The sequence below is a fragment of the Cornus florida genome, unplaced genomic scaffold, assembly GCF_030987335.1.
Source record: "Cornus florida cultivar Cherokee Brave unplaced genomic scaffold, ASM3098733v1 CherokeeBrave_3.0.0_Hap2_Chr03, whole genome shotgun sequence".
Taxonomy (NCBI): Eukaryota; Viridiplantae; Streptophyta; class Magnoliopsida; order Cornales; family Cornaceae; genus Cornus; species Cornus florida.
This window is the reverse complement of record NW_026775573.1, coordinates 70822111-70833041: the sequence shown is the minus strand read 5'-3', so window position 1 is coordinate 70833041 and position 10931 is coordinate 70822111. Positions and strand designations below refer to the sequence as shown.

Below are 10931 nucleotides of genomic sequence, written 5' to 3'. Positions count from 1 at the left end.
AGTATAGATTGTCTACCTACCTGCAAGCTTGAATTAAATTGTAAAATAACCCATCAAGTATAAGAATAATCCATCAAATTAATTGACAAACCCATTTAATGAAAACCATGCTTAGCCATCACTAAATCATTAATTAATCACACATAGGCGTGCAACCAACATAGAGAATCTAGTGTATAGATCAATTCCCAAATAATCACACATAAGACAACATGTAATTAAAATAGAGAATCATAAGGAAGAATTAAATCAACAATCACAAGGCTAAGCACTAATCACAACAATATATATATAAATCCCTAAAAATAGAAATACAAGGGTTTAAATTACACAAGACTTAGGGCTCATCCAAGCAGTAAGTGTAGATCTAGCCAATCATGGAGGAGGTAGATATGGTCATGAAACCCTTAAGGGTAAGCTCCAAACATGGCTCCATCTTCTTCTTCTTCTTCTTCTTTGAAGCTCTAGAGATAGAAAGTATGTGGATTTAAAGACGTGTTCTTGAGATATGCTTCCACTTCCCTCTTTTCTTCTAACCCTAATCTCTAACTTTCTAGAGAGAGAAACTAATGAAAATATATAAATTACAATGTGAAAAATATGGATCTCTCTACAAGAATGGTTGAATCCCTCTTATATACAAGGCTTTTAGTGCCCAAGAATGTGAGAACTCGGCCCTAGGATCTCCTTTTTCAAGCTATGCCCGAGTTGGTTCGAAATGAGCTTTAGATCTGCTTTTTAATAACTTTAATGAACAGTTCGATCGATCTCACTTTTCTTTGATCGATCTGGGTTTGATTGAACTTACTTTTCTTCGATTGATCTGGGTTCGATCGATCTTACTTTTCTGCGATCAATCTCATTTTTTTGCAATAGATCTCACTTGGCAGTTTTCAGTATCACCTCTTTTTTGCTCCAAATTAGCCTCCTTTTTGCTCCAGATTCTCACCAAGACTTAGTTTGACTCCAAAAAGGCCTTAAGGTTATTTTTATCTCGTTTTAACTTTATTGACCTAAAAAAGGAAATAACACGAAATTAGTCTAAAATGGAAAAATAAGATAGATAAAGGTCCTAGAATGTTCAAGCTTAGGGGTTTAAATACGCACTTTTCAGCACTCATCAGGTGTGACAGAAGTTGTTTAAGTCATGAATGTAGTCTATGGGTTGTAGAGGTGTATTTTGGGTTTTCTGGTACGGTCTAGGGAAGTGTGTTGGTTCTGACTGTCATGGGGATTTATTAGATTCTGTAGGTCTGGGGTGATATAGGACCGGTTACAGGATGTAGATCATTTCGTGGTCTTGTAAGAGTCTATTTTAGAGACTGGTTTATAGAGGGGTGATCCCCATTTCGAAGAGTTATAGAAGTGTGCTACTGGTAATTGACTCTCGGTGAGTCGATTGCATAGCTCGGTCGATGAGCGGGTTTCTAGGTCGGCTGTCTAAAGAATCTCGAGGTGGTGTATAGTGGTTAGTTTTAGCTGTGTAGTGTAGGATTGCACAATAAGGCAGGTATTATGTAGTTATCGGTATGTTTGGTTGTTGCGAATGAAGTGATGGATGGTAAGTACTGTGTTACCAAATGGACTTTGTTTTGGAAGTTAAAAGTTGTAGACTAAAGTTGAATTTTACGTTGCATATGGGGTATGAGGATATAGTGCTTGTTGTTTAAGGATTCAAAGAGATAGACTGACGATTGGAATAATTGGGACAAGGTTGATCTTGTGGGTTTAGTTGGTAGCCCCATTTGACTTTTATTGGGGCCAAGAGTGTTTTGAGGAATGGTGAAGAGGGGAGGTAGTGATGTTAAACCTAGGGCGTGGAGTTTTCTTGCTTAGGCATGTAAATTGCCTTTGAAAGAGTGGGTTAAGTGGTCGGTTGAGCGTTAGTGATTAATTACATTGTTGATGATTTTAAAGATACAATTGGGTGTTGAGCATTATGAGATTTGTGCTCATTTTGTTTTGAAGATTTGTCTGCATGGCATTGCTGTATAGAGGTTCTTTCCTAGTGGTAAATTATGGCTGTTGTGGAAGGTATCGAGAGTAATGCTTATTCTTTTGTTATGATGGTGTTATTAGTTGAATTGCTTAGTGGTGACTTGGTGATTTGGTAAGCTGAAAAGTTTGAGTTGTCATTTGAGGATGATGGTAGTAGAGGCGTTATGGCGTGGTGTTTAGTATTGATAAGCAGAGTGGTTTGGGATATGATCAGAGGGTGGATTGGAGAGTATGAGTTGTTGTTGTATGTTGTCGGGTAGGTGATGAGGGTGCATCTGTTGAGGTGATGGTGAACAGCTTAGTCTTTAAAGGTAGTGAGGACGATGTTGCCAGATAGGCACCTTTTTCTTTTGAAGAGTTAGTGGGTTGTTATGATTGAGGTCATAAGTTAGGTGTGCACGGTGATCGAGGCAGTATCGTTTGGGAAGGTAATGATGGAACGGGTGGTAAAGTGTCATTTTATGATATATAGGTTGTCATTTAGGAGTGACGGGTTCTTGGTGGAATGGGACGTGGTGTCTAACGTACAGTGATTATTCCTAATGTTAGTATGTTGTAGGCATTGGTACTCTTATTTGGTTGGTTTTGGTTAGCATGGGTGTTGCGGGGTATCGTATGCGATGTTTCTGTGTTGATAGTATATGACGGTCCATTAGTGGCGAGGTCGCCTAGAATTGAGTTCATAGTTTCGTACGGGTTTCCATTTGGTTCTTCTCTTTGTGTGTAAGGAGTTTAGTTTATCTCAGGTGAGATTGGGTGTCCATGGTTGGACAATTGGTGTATAACATGTGATAAGGTGTCGAGTACATTCAGGTGCAAGTCGTTAGTCTATTGTGAGAGCGGGGTTTGTTACCTTTTCCATTTGGTCTAGTCCTGGCAAGGACGTCATTTGTTGTGAGCCTTGTTTTCCATTTAGGAGTTGTGCGTGTCCGTGGGTGGACGGATCCGTGCGTGATTTGTTATGTTGTTGAGTTCATCGATAAAGGTTTGGTTGACTTGGTCGACTCACTACCACTGAGGGAGACAAAGTCATCAGTTTTTAGTAGTGCTTGTTTTAAGAGTGGTTTTGATGGCACGAGTTGCCGAATAGGGATTGTGTTTCCAGTGTCTAGTACTTTCAGTGATGGCTGGGGATGTGTCGTGAATTGTAAGCTTGAGGATGATTAGGTGATGTGATGTGAGTCATGTACTCGGATGTTTTTATAGGCGTTTGATTTGAGAAGTGTCTTGATTACAAGTGTCAATAATTTCGCAATTAAATCTTCTAGAAAGTCTTTAGTCCTTAGCAACATAAAAACATCAAAAACATGAAAGGATATATACAATCAAATAATGAAGCAATTTTTAAATTTTGATTACAAAACCCTATGCAATCCCCGGCAACGGTGCCAAAAAGTTGATGCGCATAAATGTAATCACTTAAAAATACCACTTATAACAATAGCACATTTATCATTACAGATTAATGCTAGAGTAGGGGGTTATTGAACCATAAGGATTGCTAGTTTATGGTAAACAGAATTATACAACTACTTCCTCCATTTGATAAAAGAAATGATAAATCGATTGGTTTGTCACTTAACCTATGAATTTAACTTTCAGAAAACAGTAAATAATGTGAATAGGATGGATTGAGCTTACAAAGAGAAGGCTATGGAATTGACTTCACCTCAACCTCATAAACATGTTAAACTTGCACTCAACTTGGGGATTGACAATTATATATATAAAATGATGTGTAGGAACATAAAACTACCACAACATCCCTAGGCATGGCCTATCAAGGTCCTTCAATAGTATGTTGTAGCACATGAAATTAATCAAATATCATAGATTATCTTTAGTTGGTATGGACCATTTACCTAACTACATTAATCTAAGGGTGTAGCATGGTCCATCTTTTGTAGGTATAACCTATATAAATGCTCAACTTCATGCCAATATAACCATTCCATAAATTCTTTCCCATTGTCACTATAGGAAATCAAGTGTAATTCTTGTATCAATATGATTTCTAAGACAAGATAATAAATCAACACAAATATGTATTCATATGAAAAACACATGGATCAATTCAATGTAAAGAACATCAAGTCAATGAAAATACTTCTAATTTATGAAACTATATACAATAAAAATCTCCAAATTGAAATACAAATCAAACCATGTTTACTTGGTCTAGGTTACATTAACTCCCTAGAAAAGGGATTTAGCCTCTCATGAATATGGCTATAACCTCTAGGATTGAAGAAGAGAATAGAATCCCCTCTCTCACCATTGTTGCAAGCTTCCTTAAAGAACCCTCAAAATCCCCCTCTATCTCCCTATCTTTTCTCAAAAACAAAAACAAGACTTGATCTCCTTTAGCCTTTCCCCCTCTTTATCCTCCCATGAGTTCAAAAATACAAAAATCTCGTTTAAAATTCAAATCCCCCACTTAAGATAGACAAAATCGGATTAAAATAACATGAGGGCCAGTGGTCTCGTGTTCGGACGCGATGACCGGCTTCCGGACGCGAGGCCTTGATAATGTGATGTCTGGACGCCACAGTTTGTGTACGGACGCAAGCTTATGGAAGGTGGCGTCCGAACGCTAGTTCTTGCGTTTGGATTCCAGGCATGCTACTCTGGCACAAATTCCTTTCTTTAGCTCCGGTTGCATTCTTTGCCTCTTCATGTCATCTCCTTTTGATGATTAGTTGAAATGTAAGCTCGAAATGACTTATACTTCAAAACCTATTAAAACCTTATTTTTATTCCTTTTTCGCAATTAGACCTGCAAAAACATAAAAACATAAAAATGAAGTAAATCTCTATACATAGATTAAATAATGGGCTTAACTAATGCAATTAAGGGCGCTTAAATATGCAATATTTGACTCTTATCAACTACCTTCCACAATTGTAGTTGCCACCACCACCATTGCCGACATCTTCCACCTATGTAGTCATCGTCACCATTGCCACTTCTACCATCACCGTCGCCTTCCACCACCTCTTTTGCTACTGCAACCGCCACCGCCACCGCCTTCCACCACCATTATTACCACCACTATATCATTCCTCCAATGCCAATACATTCCTCCACCGACCCCACCGCCACTTTCCAACACAACCAATTGCACCAGTACTGCCTTCCACCACCACCACTACTGCTTCCATCATCACCACTAACATCTACCACCAACACTAATACACCAATGTTGCTTTCCACCATCATCGCCGCCACCAATTTCCTTCACCACCGCTACCAACTTCTACCACCACCTACTTTGTTACCTTCCACCACCAGCACGGCCCCGCAATATCGCCATTGCAGCTTTCCAGCACTACCACTGATGTAATGACCCGGCCATTTTTCTTCCTTTCCTTTTTTTTGGGTAATTTTTTTCATCCTTTTCCCTATTTTGTCTTTTTCCCGTTTATCATTTTTCCTTGCATAAGGTCACTTTTTGTGTTTGGATTTGATTTCGGCTTTGGATGCATCTATGATATTTGATTTCCAAGATAATTGTATTTTTACTTTCATAGAAAAGCGTGCTAGTTGCTTACTTTTTCGTAAAGGGCGTGGATGCATAGTTTCCTTGAAACATTCTTGATTTTTGGGGTTTTAGTGTAATTATGTAAAATAAATATTTTTTCATTTTAGGGACCATCTTGCCATTTAATTTGGAAGATATTTTGGAAAAGGACCTTTTTACAAATTTTGAAAAGTGTGTTAAGTGTCACACTCTCATGGAGCCACTTGTTGGCATTGGGGTGGAGAGACTTGAAAGCATAATGTTGTGACATGTGAAGGGTGGAGATTCACGCACTTGTTGGCCTAGGATTGGTGTACTTGTTAGCTTGGATGGTTGACAAGTGTAAGCTTAGGATTAAGCCTAGGAAGGAGCCATGGATTTGTGACAAGTGTATGCTCACAATTAAGTCTTGCATTATGTGTGTGTGAGAGGTAGTGTAAGAGCACATAGTGGGTGGAGGAATACTAGGTCCTTCACTCACCACATTCATTTCATCTTTTTCATTTCCTTTGTTCTCAAAACCGTAACCTAGCCACCATTGATGAAAAGCTTGGTTTAGAGCTTCTTGTTTCATTTTGGCCTCCTTCCACTCACCTTAGACATTTAACCTTGGGAAGTAAAAGTTTCCACTCTCATTCTCCTCTACAAAAACCTAGATTTGTTATCCATTTTGAGCTTGGTTGTTTTGGATTATAGAGATTCAATTCTCTATTGAGGTAGGGGTGGTAGTATGTTTATACTTGAAGTGTTTTATGTTCCTTTGGGGCTTAATATATATTGTGTACGTGCTTTTAATATTGTAGTATTGCATATTATAGGAAATCCTCACATTTGACTTAGGGTTTGTTGATTTAAGCATGCATGATATGTATTTATCTTGTATAGAATTATTAATGGTATATACAATTCTTATGGACTTGAATTGCTATAATTATTATGATGATAATTTTATATTTTTGCTAATTACCATTTGTAATTATTTTAGAAGGTTATTACTATAATGTTAAGATTTAGTATATAAAGCTTATTGTTGAGGCATGATTTAAATTGATAAGTTAGTAATATTGTATTATACATTATATTATGATGAGGACTTGTCATTTGGTATGCCATTTTAGACTTGGAATCCTAAGACATGGCTTGTGTGGTTTCAAAATACTTGTTCATGGAAGGTGGTTTACATGCCTTGAATATTGTATATAAGTTTTGAACTTAATTACTATTTTGGATTCTCTTGGGACATTGTTTCAAATGACATGGCTAGAGTTTGGCTCTAGTGTAAGAGGTATGAGTTCTTCCCATTTATAATGCGCACTAGGGTGGTATTCCCAATGGGTTAGTGCCCGGAATAACCGTTTAGGTCTTGGTTTGCTCTGGGATTTGATGTCCAAGTTTTCCACTATTTGATTTCCCATTCAATTTCAAGTTGACAACCAATGTTTAATTGTGACTTATAATTTTTGTTATTGGTGAATTGATGTTGTTAAGTACATTAATGTTGATATTGTGTTGTTATAGAATCATTTGAGTTAGCTTAAGATGATCTCTTAGAACACCTTGAACATAGACATTAAGTGGAATGATCCCTTGTATTTGTCTATATTAATCTTGCAATGATATTAAGACTTTGGGGTATACGCATATGCTTCTTCCTACGATTAACTTGATTACTCACCCTAGTTGTGTGGGTTATTTTACAGGTAAGGAGAAAATGTTCTTGGATGCTCATCATCCTTGGGGACTTATGAACAATGTGAAGCATTTTAGTATATTAAGATGCACTTGTTTAGCATGCTTTACTTTTGATGTTATATTTTGGTATACCATGGATGTATGGTATTTTGCAAGCTAAGATGGCTTCTTTGATATGTAATGTGTATCTAAGCACATGTTTTGGAAGCTTATTTTGAATGTATGACATGAGGCCTAAGACCATAAGTTTTAAAGTTTATAAGTATGTTTTAAAACTCAAGTTTTACAAAATAGCCTATTTTGTGGAAGTTGGAGGTTTGGTATGTCGAATTTTGCAAATGAGTTGTAATGAGGCCGTAGGCCATTGTAGTGCATCTACTATATCGTTTTACATTTGCAGGCTGATGAGTGCTCAAATGTGACGCATTTTAGCACCTAGGCTAGGGTATATTAGTCCATTCATCTATCTTACTTTCATGTTTTAGATACTTATTTGTGTTATTGCCAATTTCAGGTGAATAAAGTTCAAAAAGGCTAAAAAGAGCCATTTAGCCTCATTTTGCAGCTTAGGAGCAAAGTTAGAAAGAAGCCAAGAAAAATGCTCTAGAGGAACTTCGATGGATCGAAGGGAAGTCCCGATCAATCGAAGAGGTCTACAATTGATCGAAATGAAGGCGGTGCTAGCTCAGGAAAGTGGATAAGGCCAAAAGATACTATCATTTTATCTTGTAATTTTGAGAGTAGATATTTTTATATACATAGTTTTCTCTCTAGAACTAGGGTTTTGGGAAGAAAGCAAGGATAAAGATGATGATGCCAACCTCCAAGCTAGCCCTTGAGGGTTCCATGTCCTCTATAATGAGTGGCTAAATCCTTCTCTTGGGGCTAGAGATAGCCCCTAGGCTTGCTTCTTAAACCTAGCTTTTGTGTATTTTTGGGGATTTTAATTGTAATGGATGTTTTGACCATGAATTAATATAGATCTTGTGGTTTCTACTTGATTTGTATGGATTAATGCTTTCAATTGATCATTTAGTTCTAGTTATATGTCTACGTATACTAGAGTTAATGTTTATGTTTTTGTCTCTAGATTTAATAAAATTGATGCATGTCTATGTGTGTTGATGATATTAATCTAGTGATGGTCAAGGCATGGTGCTTAATGGAACACTTTTGTGATTTATTTGATGGTTCACACTTGTTTTTTGATGGATTGTGTCACATCTTTAGTTTAATTAGTTTAATTTCCATGTCTTTAGCCTAGTTGTAGTGTAGTTGCTCTAATTTCTTAGGTAGGTGAACAATCCATTCTTGTTTCTTGCTGTTCCATACTTATGAATGCAAAGAATGCATGTCTCTAGATATTTTTGTGTGCATTAATTGTGGTTTAATTGAATGGATATTGGTTTCATTTGATCGGTTGTGCTATTCATTAAAATTGGCTAGACAATCTATACTTATTTGCCATCTATGCTTAGTTTCAATTAATGACACACACACATAAGTTACAATTTAAATTTCCCCATTAATGTACAATTGCTAGTGTTTGATGAAGTGAAGCTTAGTGGTCACTCTATGCCCCAAGACCTCTCTCTTATATCTTTTCCCTACTTTTAGATTGCTATCTACTTGTTTAGTTCTAATTGCATTGTAGTTTAATTAATTAATCACCAACAATCTTTGATCATTCGATCTACTAATCCGACATTAATTTCCATCATAAACGCACCTCCTTTCCCTTGGGATGTTCCGTACTCATTCTAGCTATATTTTTAGTTGGAAGTGGTAGTGACATTTTATAAATTTTCAACTTGGCCACACGACACACTTTTCTTGCTTCCTTCCATTCACACACCGAGTTTTTGGTGCCATTGCCGGGGATTGGCACCATCGTATTTGGAAATTAATTAGGAATTAGTACTCTTTTGATCTTATTTTTATTTTTATTTTATTTTGGTTACTTATTGTGTTTGTTCTTGATTGGCTAGGTGAATTGAGCCAAGAGAGCCAAGCAAAGTGGAATTGAAAAGTAAAAGAAGCAAAGAAGCCAAGCAAAGCTAAGCAAGAGCATAAAAAGCTCAAAAAAAAAAAAAAAAAAAAAAAATTGCAAAGCAAAGCAAGGCAAAGAAAAAAAAAATTGAAAAATCATTTGAAGTTGCTTAAGGACCCTTTGTGAGCTTTTCTAAACTCTTTCTCTAATTAAATTGTGAGCCCTCGTGGAGGCAAGTCTTTACTTTCATAGATAAATCGTGAGCCCGCGTGGAGGCAATTTAATTTTTCTTGCATATTGTTCAAAGCATGGGAGTATGGGATTATCGTATGTAGAGGATTGTTGATTATTGATTTGTTGTGGAGGGGAAGTGACTGCTACTTGTTTGTTGCTTGTTTTTGTTTTATTTGTGCATGCATGGTCATAGGTCGTTAAATCTTACTCTTGTCCCACTTAATTTGAATCTTGAATCCATTGTTCGTAATTCTAAGGGAAGGGTAATTCTAGTCATTACATTTCATCAATGGAAGACATCAGTGAGGACCGTGTGGAGGACCTTGGTCACGTAGACTAACAAGGCATCCTTCACCCTAATGTGCATCATGACAACATTCAAGTACCATTAGGCATGCCAAGACCTTTCATTTTACCACAACAACAAGGCCAAGTTCCATTGGGAATACTTTGGCCAATTTTTGCTCCACAACCTCTCATTATTCAAGGCAGTCAAGGTGCTGATGTAGCACCTCCAATTGTGAATCGTCCTCTTGCTTTGCGTGATCATTATGTGCCAAATGAATATAATGCACCTATATGTATTCAATTGCCCCCTTTTAGAGCACATCACTATGAAATTAAACCGCAAACTATTCAAATGCTTCTTAACTATCATGGACTTCCAAGTGAAAAACCTTACAAACATTTGGATGAGTTTCTTAAAGTATGTTTTACTGTGAAATACACGGACATGCCGGAAGATGTTTTGAGATTAAAACTTTTTCCTTTCACCCTTAAAGATAAGGCAAAATATTGGTTCAACAATCTTAGGCCTTTTTCGATAACTTCTTGGGCGAAAATGCAACAAGAGTTCTTGAAAAAGTATTATCTGGTTTCAACGACCAATGCAATGAGAACCTCAATTAGAAAATTTTCTTAAGGGGATGGGGAATTGTTTCATGAGGCATGGGAAAGATTTAATGATTTTCTTAGGAAATGTCCATATCATGACATGACTAAATGGCAATTAGTTTAATACTTCTTTGAAAGTTTGCCGGATAATCACAAGGGTAGGTTGATGCATCTATGGGTGGTTCATATCTTGATAGACATGAGGATGATGTATGACGTCTTTATGACAGCATGAGCGAGAATTCAATGCATCGATCCTTGTCTTCCAAAAATGGCAGAAATTTAGGTGGAAGGAAGAATGTCATCTTTTATCAAGTTGACAATTCCAATGACATAACTGCTGAAGTCAAGTCTTTATCTCAAAGGTTTAATCAATTTTTTATCAACCAAAATTCGGTAAATCAAGTGTCTTCCTCCCCTAATCATGTTCATCATCATAATTCTAATGAATCATGTATGACTTGTTCTAGTGTCTTACATTCTACTTCCAATTGTTCCCATAGACATGTGCAAAGTGAGCACCATGAACAAGTCAATGCCACATTTGTCAACCAAGGGAATAATCCCTATGGCTCATATTACAATCCTGGGTGGAGGAACCA

At 36.9% G+C, this 10931-nt stretch overlaps 1 pseudogene; it reads right to left on the bottom strand.

The window, feature by feature from the left end:
• Positions 1-10332: 10332 nt before the first annotated feature.
• Positions 10333-10431, bottom strand: LOC132302023 (small nucleolar RNA R71; annotated as a pseudogene).
• Positions 10432-10931: the final 500 nt, after the last annotated feature.